The sequence below is a fragment of the Chinchilla lanigera genome, unplaced genomic scaffold (assembly GCF_000276665.1).
Source record: "Chinchilla lanigera isolate Chin_1 unplaced genomic scaffold, ChiLan1.0 scaffold00060, whole genome shotgun sequence".
NCBI lineage: Eukaryota > Metazoa > Chordata > Mammalia > Rodentia > Chinchillidae > Chinchilla > Chinchilla lanigera.
Genome location: NW_004955461.1, coordinates 42,935 through 58,368, shown reverse-complemented (window position 1 = coordinate 58,368; position 15,434 = coordinate 42,935). Strand labels below are relative to the sequence as shown.

At 39.8% G+C, this 15,434-nt stretch overlaps 1 protein-coding gene and 1 long non-coding RNA gene across 3 annotated transcripts in view; one reads left to right on the top strand and one right to left on the bottom strand.

Annotated features, from left to right (window-relative positions):
- Positions 1-15,434, bottom strand: part of Znf572 (zinc finger protein 572) — a 56,582-nt gene that overhangs the window by 37,829 nt on the left and 3,319 nt on the right. Inside the window, exon 2 of the mRNA XM_005397978.2 lies at positions 1,427-1,528. The gene's annotated coding sequence lies outside the window, so the exon portion shown is untranslated. The remainder of the gene's footprint in view (positions 1-1,426; positions 1,529-15,434) is intronic.
- On the top strand, positions 7,717-14,517 carry LOC106150029. 2 transcript variants are annotated; one of them, XR_001236561.1, is made up of 4 exons: positions 7,717-7,803; positions 9,537-9,624; positions 13,170-13,323; positions 14,433-14,517. It is a non-coding gene; the product is annotated as an uncharacterized LOC106150029 (long non-coding RNA). The 2 variants fall into 2 exon arrangements; XR_001236560.1 differs by lacking the exon at positions 14,433-14,517 and having other exon boundaries at positions 13,170-13,407.

The following is a 15,434-nucleotide window of genomic DNA, read 5'->3' as shown; positions in this document are numbered from 1 at the left end:
TTTTTTTGGTTTTTCTCCGGTACCGGGAACCAAACTCACGACCTTGCGCTTGCCAGGCAGGCGCTTTGCCGCTGAGCTAAATCCCCAGCCCCTCCCTTTTGCTCTTGTTGTTTTTGCTGTCTGCCGCTGCCATGAACTGTTGCCCCTGTCACGTGCCACTCTACCTTAGAGCCAGCTGAGTATGGATTGAAACCTCCACAAACTGTGAGCTAAATAAACTTTTCCTTCCTTACTTACTATTGGATGTCAGGTATTTTGTCTCAGCAGCGAGAGAAAAGTAACCAAGACAGTGGCTTAGTGAGACTCTGTTTCAAAAAATAAATTTAAAAGAGATAGGGATGTAGCTTACTGTGAAGGCCCTGGATACAGTCAAAGTACTCCCAAAAAGTAAAAGAAAAAATACCTAGCAAAAAAGGGAAACTTTAGGAATAACCTTGAAGGGTGAAGATCTTTGTAAAGAGAGAAGTACAACTTAAATGAGATTTTTTTCAGCACGGGGGAGAAAAGTCACACTATAAATAAAGTCACACTATAAATAAAGTCAAAGAACGAATTGGAAAACTTGATTGTAAACAAGTTAGAGATGAAGGATTACTATAATTAATATAGTAATAGTGCCTAGAAATTTTTAATAAAACATGGACAAAAGAGATGAACATATGAGTTCAAAGGAAAATAAATGCAGATAGCTCTTAAATTATGATACCACTTTCCACCCTCAGGTAAGCAAAGAGTTAAAAGTATAACAGCACTGAAATGTTGTCCTGCTTGTGGGGAAAAGTTGTACCATGTTATTGGGTGTGGATGGGTGAGAAATATCTGTATCTATCTCTGTCTCTGTCTGTCTCTGTCTCTGTCAGTCTCTTTCTCTTTAATCAAATTTATAACCACGTTTATTCTTTGTCCCAGAAATTCAATCTCCATGGAAGACTCTTGAGACATAAATATGAAACAGTTCTGTTTGCAAGTGGAAAGTTAGTAAGACATATTACTGAGAGGAAAAAGGAATCTGGTGACCGGATGCATTGATAACATCCTGTTATGAAGAAAAAATTAGATAAATTCAAAATCTACATTCCTTGCTTGTTGGGCATTAAAAAACTGTGGGAGGATAATAAGAAATAAGTAACAGTGTTTACATGTTGGAGATAGGAGATGGTATATTGAAACTGAGCAGAAGAGAATTTTTTCACTGGTCATCTCTCTCTTAACCATGCCAGCAGTACCATTCTTAGCTCCAGGCAAAGTTGTCTGACCTGTAGAAGACCTCACGTGTCTGTTCCCTTTCCTAGATCAAAGTACCTATAGAACCAAGGTAATATGCCCAGAGGACTTCACCCTCAGACTATAACATGTACAAGGAGTGTAGATTGTTAGCTTGAGATGGCACTTTCCTTAGTTACAGCAAATGCTCAGGATTACTCACTGTGTCAGCAGGTGGCTCCAGAGGCAGCTATTTGGTAGGATTGCAGCAAAACAACAGCCACACTGCAGAACAAATCACCCCAGAGAATCTCCAAGACTATTTCTGCAAACATGAAAAATAAAAAAAAAAAAAAATACTGTACCTGTTAGATTTAATCCAAATAAGCCTGAGTATAATAAAGGATTTTGAGAATAGAAACTTTGATATGAATGATTTGTAATGGAGAGAGGGATGGGAAGGGAGACAGAGATAAAGACACAGAGAGAGACAGAGACACACACAGACACAGGCAACTTTTCTAGGTGCCACATATAACACTAAAGAATGTAAAGGATCACTTTCCATTTTGGTCATAGATTTTTTTTCTAGACTTAATTGTCTTCAAATGTTCTCACTGTGCAAGAAAATCTTCCAGAAGACAAAGATAGTGACAGGCAGTTCTCATTCTTGGATGTATAGGAGAATTCTAATGCTTAGGGCCAGCTCTAGGTTTTGGAGCCATGAACTGGTTTCAAATTATGTAGGATCTTGGGAGAAAGCAAGAGCAGATGGAAATTTAAGGTTTGAGTACATGTTATGAAGCATGGTCTAAGGTGAGGGCACCTGATTCACTTTTGAACATTGCACATGCTGGCAAACAGGAAGGGTACTAGTCAAAACTGAACACAGCAAAATTCTCTAGGTTATCTCCCCAGGGTCTTTTCTGATAATACAATTACCCCCAACTCTGTATCTGCCCTCTAAACTACAAGTACTAATAGACATCATCTCATTAACCTTCTATATTTTATCTTTTGGTTTTCTGGTGCTGGGGATTAAATGTACATGCTCATGTATGAAAAGTACATGCTCAGAGAATCAAAATGTTGGCATAGCAATCAGCAGCAAAATATGACCTCTCCAGGACCTAGAATCCAAGCACCTGAAAATAACAACTTGCCAAAGAGAAAAAAAAATAGATATTCAGGAAATGGGAGGGAATTTACAAGAAAATTAGAAACTACAGAGAAGCTGGAAAACCAGAACACAATGCAGAAAAAAGAATAAAGCACCTCTTGGGGGAGAAAAGTCTATTTCCACAGATACTAGGATTCCTTTTGTTCCCAGTGTTATCCTCCCACAGTGACTGGGTAAGAGACAGCCACCAGAGAGAATCATGAAAGGGTTTAGGCTAGACATAGACCCCCTGAGAAGTTTTAGCTCAGGCTAGAAACAACATGCGGCTGCACCATCTGTGGTGAGAAGCCTGGCCCAGCATATGTGGCTTTCAGAAGCATCCAGGCCTGAAAGCACTGACATTAGGTACAGTGGTCTGCTTGAACTCTTGCCCTACTGCCTACACTGAGCACAAATCAGAAGCCCCATTGCTTTCCCTGTCTACCAACATGAGCAAGGACATGCCTTGACTTGAATGGTTGCCACAGCCTTGGGTGCATGGACAGAGGGAATTTTCCAGCAGGGGCACTTCACAAATTGATAGGCCATAAATTTGGCTAGGAGGGGAAAACTGTGACTTGCTGGATTCCTCAACTGCAGACCCTGGAAAGAAATCACTCACTAAAAAATACAAGGAATTCTTTTTTGTTTGGTGGGGAGGGGTGATGTTTTTCTTTCCTTCTATCTTCTTCCTTGGTTTGGGGGGTACTTTGGTTTTTTCCTCTTTTTTATTTATTCTTTTAAAATTATTTTTGTTTGTTCTTTTCTATTACCTTTATCTAATTCTATTAATTTATAGAATCCTTTATCTCACTTTTTCTCCTTCTTTTCATCCTCCATTGCTTAATTTTTCAAATTTTTCTTCTTTTATTCTTCCATTCCCCAGCCTTTCTCTACCTTTACTAGTATAACTATTCTCCTTAGATACTTAACTCTATGCTATCACTATAAAATTGTTTTCTATAGTTAGTGGAGATATAGTTGTTGTGTATAGTAGATATTCAGTGTATTTCAATATTTAGTTTATCTTAGTGTTTATACTATAATTATAGAGCTCTTTTCTGTGGTTAAGGGTGGTACTATTATTGGTTCTTATAGTATGTCAGTATCTAGTTTGTCCTCAAAGCTATTATTGTTGCTAATTCAGTTGCTATGGCCAGAATAGCATAGTTATCGCTATTAATAGGTTTTTGTGTGTGCCAAAGTTCAGATAGTCCTTTTGTCATTAACAACACTGTTTTCCATTCCTAGGGAACTGGGTGCTGGGCCAGTTACACTGCATCCTCCTCTCTCAAATTAATGGAGGAGTTTGGACCTTGGGACAGAGGCATTGCCCTATATTTAGACTGTTTAGAGTGAATCACCAAAGAGCAGATACTCTTAAATAATTACTCTGTTAATAACCAATGGGTCGTAGAAAAAATTAGTTCCTAGAATCAAACAGTAATGCTAGTACAACATATCAGAATCTATGGGACACAATGCAAGCAGACATAAGAGGGAAGTTTATAGCTGTTAATGCCCACATGGGAAAGCATGAGCCTAAATAAATAACCTAATGATACATCTCAAAATCCTAGAAAAACAACAACAAAATAAATCCAAAGCTAGTATAAGGAAGGAAATAATAAAGATCAGAAGTAAAATTAATAAAATTGAGACAAAATACAAAGAATCAATGAAACAAAGAGCTGGTTCCTTGAAAGAATAAGTGGAATAGACAAATCCTTAGCCAATCTTACAAACAAAAGAAGAGACTTAAATCCATACAATTAGAGATGAAAAACGTGAACACAGTGGACACTACTGAAACCCAACAGATTATCATTATTACTTTGAGAATATGTATTCTAATAAATTGGAGAAGCCAGAAGAAATGGACAGATTCCTAAATACCTATGAATTATCAACTCTGAACGAAGAAGATATAAAAATCCCTGAATAACCCACTAGTAGAAAATGAAGTTGAAGCAGTAATAAAAAAAAAACTACCAACTAATGAAAGTTCAGGATCTGATAGATTCACCACTGACTTGTACAACTTCAGGGAAGACCTGATGCCAATACTCCTTAACTTCATTAACAAAATTAAAATGGAAGGAGGACTCCCAGATCTGAATGTTAAGTCATTCCTGGAAGCTAGCATTAACCTGATCCTAAAACCAGACCAGGACCCAAGCAAAAAAGAGAACCATGGACCAATCTCTTTAGTGAACATAGATGCAAAAATCTTCAACAATATGCAAGTAGTGTGGCCGAGCAGTCTAAAATCTTCAACAAGATACTGACATAGGACAACAAATCATGAGAAAGAATCTACATCATGTGCATTTTAAGTAGGCTTCACCCCAGGGATGCAAGGATGATTAAACATAAACAACTTAATAAATGTAATGCATCACATAAACAGAGGTATGAAAATCACATGATCATTTTCATAGACACAGAAAATTGGTTGACAAAATCCAACATCCATTCATGATTTTTTAAAATCCTGAAGAAAATAGGTATAGAAGGACTCTGATAAAAGCCATTTATGACAAACAAATGGCTGACATCACACTGAATGTGGAAAAGCTAAAAAAGCTTTCCCTCTAAAATCAGGAACAAGATAAGAATGTGCACTGTCACCACTCCTGCTCAGTGTAGTACTCAAAACATTAGTTAGAACATTACACAAGAGAAAAAAATAAAAGTAATATGCATACGGAGAAGTCAAATTATCATCATTTGCAGATGATATGATTCTCTGCATAGAAGACTCAAAAGCTTCCACTGTAAGTCTCCTAGTGTACCAGGATACTAAGTCAATACACAAAACTCATTAGCAAAGTATACCAAAAATGAACTCATAAAGAAAGAAATTAGAAGAATGATACCAATAAAAATAGCATCAAAAAAATTTAAATACTTAGGCATTAACCTAACCAAGGAAGTGAAAGACATCTACAACAAAAATTACAGTGCTCTGAAAAAGATCAAAGAATACATCACAAAATGGAATGATATCCTCTATTTCTGGATAGGCAGAACCAATATTTTCAAAATGATCATACTTCTAATACTGATACACAGATTTAAAGCAATCCCAATCAAAGTATCAATGGTGTTCTTCACAGAATGAGAAAAAACAGTCCTAAAATTCATATGGAATGAGAAGAGATCCAGAATAGCAAAAGAAATCCTGGGTAACAAAAGCAAAGCAGAGGCATCACAATCCTGGACTTCAAACTACATACTATGAAGCTACATTGATAAAAACAACATGGTATTGGCCCAAAACCAGACATGTAGGTCAATAAAAAAGAATAGAGGATGCAGAATCAACCCCAGGACCATTCAACTATCGGTTTTTGACAAAGGGATCATAAACATACACTGAGAGATACTGTGTTTAACATATGGTGCTGAAAAATTGTCCACCCATACGCAAGAGATTGACTCTAGACCCATATATGGATCAAAATGGATCAAAGATCTGAATGTTGAGACAGAAAGCTAACCTGCTGGAAGATAAAATAGGTAAAACTCTTCAAGACATAGGCATAGGCAAGGACTTTCTGAACAGAACCCCAGCAGCACAAGAAACAAAACCACAAGTCAACAAATGAGATCATATGGAATTAAAAATGTTCTGCACAGCAAAAGAAACAACCAACAAGAGCAAAGGGACATGAAAAAATGGTCAGCATCTCTGGACATTAGAGACATACAAATTAAAACAACACTTTGATTCTCTCTTATTCCCGAAAGAATGGCTATTATCAAGGAATCAACCACTAATGAATGCGGGAGATGCTGAATGGAAAAATAAATCCTTTTATATCATTGTTTGGAATATAAACTAGTACAGCCAAATGTGGAGATCATCTTTGGAATTTTATCCAAAAAGAAAAACCCTAAAATTAGAAATTCTATTTGACACAGCTATTCCCCTTCTAGGTATCTTACCAAAAAGGTTAAAGACATCATATTATTTGCAGCAGCACAAGTCATGATAGCTAAATCTTGGAAGTGGTTTACATTTCCATCAATGGATTAATGGATACAGAAAATATATTTACATACAATGGAGCACTATTCTGTCATAGAGAAAGATAAATTTGAGTCATTTATTGGAAAATAGATGCACCTTGAGGGCATAAGTTTAAGTGAAATAAATCAAACAAGCAAACTTAAATATTGCATAGTTTCTCTTATATGAGAAACCCAAAATATAAATATAGAGCAAAATAAAAGACAGATAATAGGAGGTAGGGAGTAGATCTTTTTTTTTAAAGCACCTGTTCTATCTCTGAGCTACATCCTCAGCTCCTATCTTCTGCCTCCTATGCTGCCTCTGTTGGTGCTGATATTCTCAAAGATCAGATTGAACAAAACTCAATGAATTACTGTCTTATCTCTGCATCCACAGGCCCCACACTTGTAGATTCAACTGACTGAAAACAGTTTTGAAAAACTGTGTTTGTGTTGAATTTGTGTACATTTCCTTGCCATTATTCCCTAATTGGTGTGATGTAACAAATATTTATGTAGTGTGTTATCTAGCTTTGTACTGCTGGGACAAAATGCTTGACATGCACAACTTAAAAGAGGAGAGGTTTATTTTGGCTCATAGTTTTAGTCCATGGTTGGCCAATTCCAGGCAGAAATGCCATGGCAGAGGAAAGCTCCTCACCTCAGGGGCAGCTAAGAAGCAGAGAACAGGGTAAAAGGCAGACAGTAAGGGTCAGAGAACTAGAAACTCTTTCCAAGAGATACCCACCTGGGGGTCAAGAGGTGTGGGAGAGACGTGGAGCAAGACTGAAGAGCTGCAGAAATGTCCTTAGATTTTTATTGCCTTTCCACTGTATTAAATCAAATGATAACACAAATGGAAAGTTCATAGCACCGTGCTTGATACTGTAATTACTGAATACACGGAGTTAGTACTAATGTGGAAATCACACGCAAACTACTTCCTGGTTAATCTGCTTAATATTAATATATACTTGCAACTTAGCTGGAGAATTAGTCTTTATCTTCTTCCTTTCTCTAGAATTCATCTTTTAATTCCTCTGGGACTCTTCCTCACTCTAAATTCATACACACACACACACACACACACACACACACACACACACACACACACACATGTCTTAGGAAACATCAGACAAAGTGACCAATCTATCTTTATGAAGGATAGGGACCATTGATGGAGACCACTATGAAGTGGCTCTGAGCGGGATTTAAAATTAACCAGCCGGCCTTCCATGTTTACTTGTGAGTCTGTCCAAGGCCTAGGCCCCTTGTCTGGAGATGGGCAATGGACTCATAGTAAGTGAAAGTTTGCGAGTCACTAATCCCAGCTGAGGCCTATAGTGGCCTGTGAAGCTGTGATGCCTCAAAGGAGAAGACAAGGCCACAACTAAGAACACCTGGCTCCAACATCATTTAAGTAGGTAAGGACTGTAGCCTCAGGTATCTAACTCCTGGATGGAGACCTTCCTGAAAATAACATAGTTCTCCTAAATTAACATAATGTCTTACTTGGAGAAGTCCTTGAGTGGTTCCCACCTTTCTTCAGCATTCCCCTCCTTTGTTTGATGACTAAATAAATACAGACCACCCAGAGATCTTTATCTTAGCCCCCAGAGAATCTCAAATTCTCTTGGAGGGTTTTGAGCCTCCTGGAGTGCTAAAGTCATACCACTTAATTCATTTATTTAAGCCTTAGCTATACACTCCTTTGGGAGACTGCGGACCTGATTAGTCCATAACAACTAAAAGATAATATTAACATGTTAGACCATTAAGTTTTTTGTTTATTAGCTTACAGAAATATTTACAGAAATATTAACCACATCCCTTTGGAATGAATTACCAGGTGATTATTCATTAGGGTGGGAAAAGGAAGAGGAAGGCAAACTCCACGAAAGGTGTGGCAGTTTACAATGTGACACCTGCATAACTCCAAGTTCATGTACAAGTCATTGGTTACCTAGAACAGTAATTGTTTTAAAATAGATTCTCTTCTTCTGCATATAGGAGAATGGACAGGTTATAACTTAAAAGTTACTGGACAATAGGATGAAATGATGGCTCCCCATCTCTTTCCATATAGATCAAATAATCATGTTCATGGTTTAGGGTGCAAAGTTGATGAAGTCCTTTCACATCAGTATGCTACTTGCTTTCATCAGATGCCAGTGAGGCAACTATGTCCCTTTTACAAATGGAGACACTGAGACTATGAGAGGGGAAGTGAGTTGCCCAATCCTGTAGAGCCAGTGCAGGAGTCAATTCTAGAGTCCTGCCCTCCAACCCTACTATAGTAGGGACACAACCCTCCACAGCAGGTCATAAGTAGAGTCACCAGATGATTTATCACCCAAACTAGGGCATTATGAATAATTATGCTGAGATGAGCCCTGTCTCATCAATACTCAGAGAATGGTTGCTTTAATCTTAGGGCAGAAGCAGAGGGGATAAACACTCTGCATATCTCCCTGCTTCTCTGCTCCAGGGGGAGCACTTACAGTGGCTTGAAGACAGAAAACTCTTTCCTTTGGCAGGAAACATTAATCGTCATCTCCTTTCAGTCCTGAGCAACACAGTTCAGTAGCCAGACTTGATTAGACGTGTTGTGGAGATGGGAAGTCAGTTCTCTCTTTGTTTTGTGCCATCATTTCCGACCAGTGTGGGCCCCAAAGCTTGGAAAATAGGGCTGTGGTTGGAAGATGCAATTCAGAACGAAGGAAAATGAGCTGACTTGGCTCTTGAAGGCAGATTTTAGCAGCTGGATAAAACCAGGAGCCTTCCTAGAGTGGGACCATAGACCACTTCCATCAACCTAGTTATATCATTTGTTTCATGGTTGCTGTTATTATCTCAGTGATCACAGTATCTATTGTGGCAAGGACTTACCTCTAGAAACAACTAGAATAACATGATTAGAATTATATTTACAAGACTCGCATATTTCCTTTATAGAATGCATTTTACTATTATATAAGTTGATACACATAAAATTCTTAAAAGAATCACCTGATAAGTATAATAAGTGCTATATAAGCATTATCTATTATTATTGTTATTTCATTTGATTCTCAAAAACACCTGACAAATGAGGTTGAATAGACAAAGAGGAAAAGTAGGCATGGATTGACCAAATTTATTTTCCATCATTACTCAGCCAGTCTCCAACAGCATGACCCTGGTCAGCACTGTCCAGTTCTGCTGAGGATAACACCTTTCAGCCTAAGACTTCAGAATTTCAGCATGTAAGTCCAGGCTCCCTCCTTGTCTATATCATGAGGCAACTGACACTTTGGGAGCTCAGGTTCTTGGAGTTCTAAAACAATTTTGTCTGCCCCCAAAAGCTTGTCTATGTCATAGAGCATATCTATGTCATTATATGATTGGGTAATTATTTGTGTCAGTGTGTGTCATGCCCTTTCTGACTTGTTATCCATACCAGTACAGTGAAGCAAAATCCCATGTAGGCACTAACTCACTCTATGTTTGCAAAGGTACCAAAGGATACAAAGGCATCTGCCAGAACATATTTTTGCTCATTTCCAAAAACTGCTCATCAATTAATGGGCCAGAAAGTAATTATCCTCTCTTACTCATGTAGGGCATTGACCATTAGCTTCTAGCACCAGACAGGAGAAGTGAAATTAGTACAAAAACAAGTTACAGTTGTTTCTGGAGTGTATGCAGACAGTTTTCTAAAATTACATCTTCAGATTAAAGGAAGAATGAAAGAGAAAGATCACTATGGATTCACTCTTGGAGGAAGGTGAGCCCTGGGCAAGGATAATCCAATATTGTGGGCCAGTCCATGGTCAAAGTCATTTGAGAATTGAATGTAGAGTTGAGAATAGTGGGTACTTGGTATTGATTCTGGTGGCATCAAAAGGCTAGTGACACTTGTGTACTTCTTTGGAAAAGCTCAGACCCTGGACCTGGAAGTTAACCTCTGCTTCTATTATAAGAGAATCAGAAATTACAAAGAGAGTCATCTGGGTGCTGCTGCAAGCAGAGTCAGTAATCTCACACACCCATGGAGGGACATATACAACAGACTAAGGTCTTTTTATGGAGTGCTAGAAATTAAGAGATGTAAGATGGGGAGTGCTAGAAACTAAGTCCATGTATCCGTCCATCAGTCCATTGACCCTGCCAGACACCATTCCTGAATTCCCTAGGCTGGGAGCTGTCCTACATCTAGTTAAAAGAAAACATTTTAAAATTGGGCTGTTATGACCATTAAATTAGGAAATCCAAGAAACAGTACACCCCAAGTTCCTGCATTTATCATAACAAGCAGTATTTCTTTTTCACTTCCTTCAATTTTTATTCATTGCTAGGGATCAAACCCAGGGCCTCATACCTGTTAGGCAAACACACCACTGTTGAGCTATACCCAGGTCACCCACAAGTTTTTAATAACTGTATTAAAAGCTATACATGGAATATTGTGTTATACCAGTGGTTGTTAACCAAAGGTGAATCTCCTCCCCACATACTTGGGACACTTGGCAATTTATAGAGACATTTCTGATCATCATAACTGCGGTAGATGGAGGAGGGAGATGGCATATGATATGGCATCTATTGGTGGAAACCAAGGATGCTAGTAACCAGACTGTGAAGCACAGGACAACCCCCTGCAATAAAGAATTAGCCAGTCCAAATGCCAGTAGTGCCAAAATTGAAAAACCTTATGTTATACTTTTTGCAACTTTTTAACTTCATAGATGGAGTTTATATTATTACATTGTCTTTGAACCAATTTAATCTACACATTCAATTGTTGTACATTATGAGTACTGAATAAAACCGGGTCCTGGGTTTTTTTCTGTTATACCAGAACACCTAAGATGGGAAATGTATGGAGAAGAGAGAGCTAGCAGTTCTGAGGGCAGGGAAGTTCAAAACGGAGTGATCTCCTCTAGCGAGCCATATACTATATTGTAACCTGGCAGATGGCATCTCATGGGGGTGATGGGTACACATGGAAGAGGAAACAGAAGACAAAGGGGAGCAGCCAGACCCACTCTCTTGAGAGTCAATCCAGTCTCATTAGTCATTTCCAGGAGGATCAATCCAGTGTCATTAATCCCTGGCAGAGGCCCCATCTCACAATACCACTACATTGGTGGCCAAATTCCAGCATGAATTTTGGTAGGGACAAACCACCTATGAACCATAGCAATGAGTGGATAATAAAAGCCCATTGAATTAATGTGAGATAATTTCCACAACATCCTTCTATTCCTAGACATTAAGGTTAAAATATTTTGCTATTGAAAACAGCACTATAATGAGCATTATACAGATTCCTTAATTTGACCCATTTCCTTTGAATTAATCCCAGTTGTAACATTAAGCATCCACTGCAGAAAAAGAGATTGTACTATTCAATGATTAACATCTTATATTTTTAGTTTCTTGAGAGTAGTGATGTAATATTTTAATCCCTAAAAGGTATCTTCACTGTGCTATGACACCATAAATGCTCACTGAACATAAAACTTTTTTCATCATATTAAGAAAACATTCATGAAGATCTTGTTTGCTAAGAATTTTATTTGAAATATTAGAATGGCCATGTATTTTCTCTTTTGATCTGTGAAAATAATTTATTGATATTAACTACTTTCATAATGTTATATTATCCTTACATTCTTGAAAGTAACTCTACTTAAACATGGATATTATTCTTTGTATATATTAATTTGAGCTCTTGGTATTTCATCAAGTCTTATTCACAAAGACCTGGGTTTATCATTTTACTTTTGTGTGTCACCTCTGCTTAGGTATGTACGAAAGGAGAAAATGGTAGCAGAATGTCCACACAGCCAGAGTAGGGGTTCATAGGGGGAAGGAAGGAGGGACCCCTATGCTGTTCTGATCCTGGGTAGGTTTTTCTAAGTTGCTTCTTTCCCTGGTTTCCTTTCTGGTCCATAGGTTAGTCTGTTCTCCCATGAAGTGTCTTAACTGCCTTCCTCCAAAACCTCCAGTGTTTTTGAGAGTGCTCTTGGGTTTGAGCCTCCCCCACACTTGCTTGCTGATACAGTTAGTTCTTTAAGGGAGAGCTTCAGGGCTCTCTGTTCGATGGTCTACCTTCCACGACGAGAAAATATCTGTTAATAATGACTCCAGAGCTGGCAGTGTGGGCAATGGTGCAATTGTCTTTGAGTGATACTCCTGCTTCAGGGGCAGGTGCGGGGTGGAGGTGCTGCTTCTGTTCTTACTGGCTTGCCTGTCCTGGTGGAGAACCTCTGCTCTATATACAAACTAGGGTGGGCAATGATGACCTTAGTATTCTCACCATGCTGCACCCAAAATAGAGCTTCTGTCTATAAGTAGCTGGGGGCTGGGAACTCCAGGCCTCTCAGTTGCACTCACTTGTGATTAAGCTTCCTCATCAGGTGGCTGGGAGGGATTTAAAGTGCTGGGGCTCAGCCTTGCAATGAAAATACCAAGGCTGAGAACCAAGAACATTTTCAAAATCCTAGTGACTCCTTGTTAGCATCCATCCTAGCCCTGATCCCACTTTACACAATTTGTGTCCCTAAAGAATTCAGCCAGGGTCCTCCAGAAAGTCTGCATGCTTTATCGCTGTAAGAATTGCTGTCTATGTTTATTTAACCTCTCTTGTGAGGCATTCCAATCCCTCTGTGTCTATCAGTATGGGTGATACAATTAGGACTGAGAATATTCTATGTATCAGATGTTAGGCAAAGTGCAGCCCATGCTATAGCTGATTTGCTCCTTACATCAACCCTATACATTAGACATTTTCCTCATTTTACAGATGATAAAATGGAAGCCAAGAAAATCAGAGCAGCCTTGTAGCTAGAAGGTGGAAGAAACTGTATTAGAAAAAAATAGACAAGGATCTCTGATCTTAAGTTCGACACCTAACTGGGATGAGAAGACTAACTTTTGCAAGATGATCAGCAAATAGTGTGAGCCACTGTGCTGAACTGCTTTGTTTTCTTAATTTTATTATGGTTTATTTCCTCCCTCCCCAAATTATAACTGCATCCAGAGCCAAGATCCCATTTTTCACTGACTGTATCTTTCAGAACACTTGGCACTCTGCTGGGCATAAAGTGGTTACCCAGTACATTTGTGCTAAGGGACAGTGAAAGGGAGGACTGAACACTATGTTAGTAAATAGAAAGTCTGGAAAGTTAAGGTAAATTTTGGGCTTCACTAAATGCTGGCCGGCGAGACAATGTTGCACGCAGAGTAGAGGTGATGTGCTAAAGGACACTCAGCTCATTAGAGGTGGACCCTGCTTAGGATAGCCAGTGGGCTTTCCTCGGAGTCACTGCCTGCAGAGGTCAGGACAGTACACATGGGGTTCATGCCACTTCTAACACATGGGACTAATTTCCCTCACCCCACAGCCCCCCAACATACACTGTGGGAGAAGGAGGCAGTCATGAGACAATCAAATAAGCAAGGCTAGTTTCGGGTAGTGGCTAAGTGCTCTGAAGAAAATAAAAGAGGGAAACAGGATAGCAAATGGCTAGGGTGAGGAGTTTCCTCTAGAAAGGTGATCAAGGAAGGTTTCTTGGCTGAGGCGACATTTCAGCTGAGCCTGGCAGAGGAGAAGTAGCCAGCCTTCCAGATGGGGGCACTCTAGGGAGAAGGACTGCCAAAGCCAAGCTCCAATGGGCAGACTTGGTGGGGCTCGAGGCACAGGCTGTCCAGATGGTGCTGGACGGTCGAGGTGAAGAGAAGAGGGAAGGAGATGAGGCTGGAGAAGAGCAGGGGCCAGGTCACAGAGCGCAGGGAGGCCAGGGAAGGACCTGGGCAACAGAGGGCAAGGGGCATTGTATACCGCATCCTGATTGGGATGTTGGAAAGATCAGCTGGGGCAGAGGCAGGCCAGGAGAGTACTTGGTGGGTGAGTGCCATCCTCAGAGCTGAGTCTCAGCATGCCGTGGGGCAGCCAGTCAACTTTGGGAGGGGACCAGGGAGCTAGAGACATGGGACTGCATCTGCCAGAAATGTGTAGGCTTGTGAACTCCTCTGTGTGCTGTTTTTGTACCCGTGTGTGCTACAGAATCCTTATGGTTCATGGATTTGGGAGCCAATGATAAGGAGCTAAGCAGGAACAAGGTCCCCAGACCTGCAGCAAACAAGGAGAAGGAAACATCAGAACCAGCAGGTTTGGACTTGAGAAGCAAAAAGGCCTATGAAGCAGAAAGAGAGAAAGACGTGGAATTTTGTGTCTGATTCCACCCAAGGAGCTGTTCTGGCAGCTGCTTTATCACACTGCACTTTGCAGCTCAGCTCTTTCAGCAATATCTAATCGCTACCTCTTCATCATTTACCAACATTAAATCACTCTTTCCTTGATTTTGCCAGCAGGACCCCCCCTCCATGGACAGTGGATTTTATGGGCAGTAGGGATCCAACTTGAAGTGTTTAAGAAGCCATGATGAAAAATAAGAGTTGAGAAAGATTCATCCTAGTAGATGGTGGGAATTTCTGGATCCAGAGGGACCAGCTGGAAAGCAATCAGTACAGCAGTCCGGGGTCCTCATACTCATGATTTAGGAAAGTTGTTGTAAAAAGAAAACCAATCTTCAGGGCAGGTCTGAGACTGGGCTTAAGTTTCCTGGATCACATTCAAATATTGTTCTGTAAATTTAAAGGGATTTTTTTTTTCATGTCAACTTCACGAATGCTGTGCTCAGGATGTGGTAGTTACTTGGTAAAGGCTATGAAATAATTCTTCCATAAAGAAATGGCCATACAGCTAACTGGGTGAGAAAAAGTAGGTCATGGCGTGAGGACAAGGCTGCAGGCCAGAGAGCTGTGAGGACACTGACAGCGCTGTCCCCACCACACAGGTTCATATCCTCCCTGTAACTTCGCAGGACAGTCAGTCATACTGAAGACACCCACTGCCTCTTACCTCTTTGGGGAAGCTACACCTTTCTTTGCTTTGCCACCTTACCTTAAAAGGCAGAATTCTATTCCCTGTTCTAATCCTGGCTCACTAACTCTGTGACATTTGGTAAACTGCTTCCTTTTTTAAAAAAAAATCCCAATCTTTTCA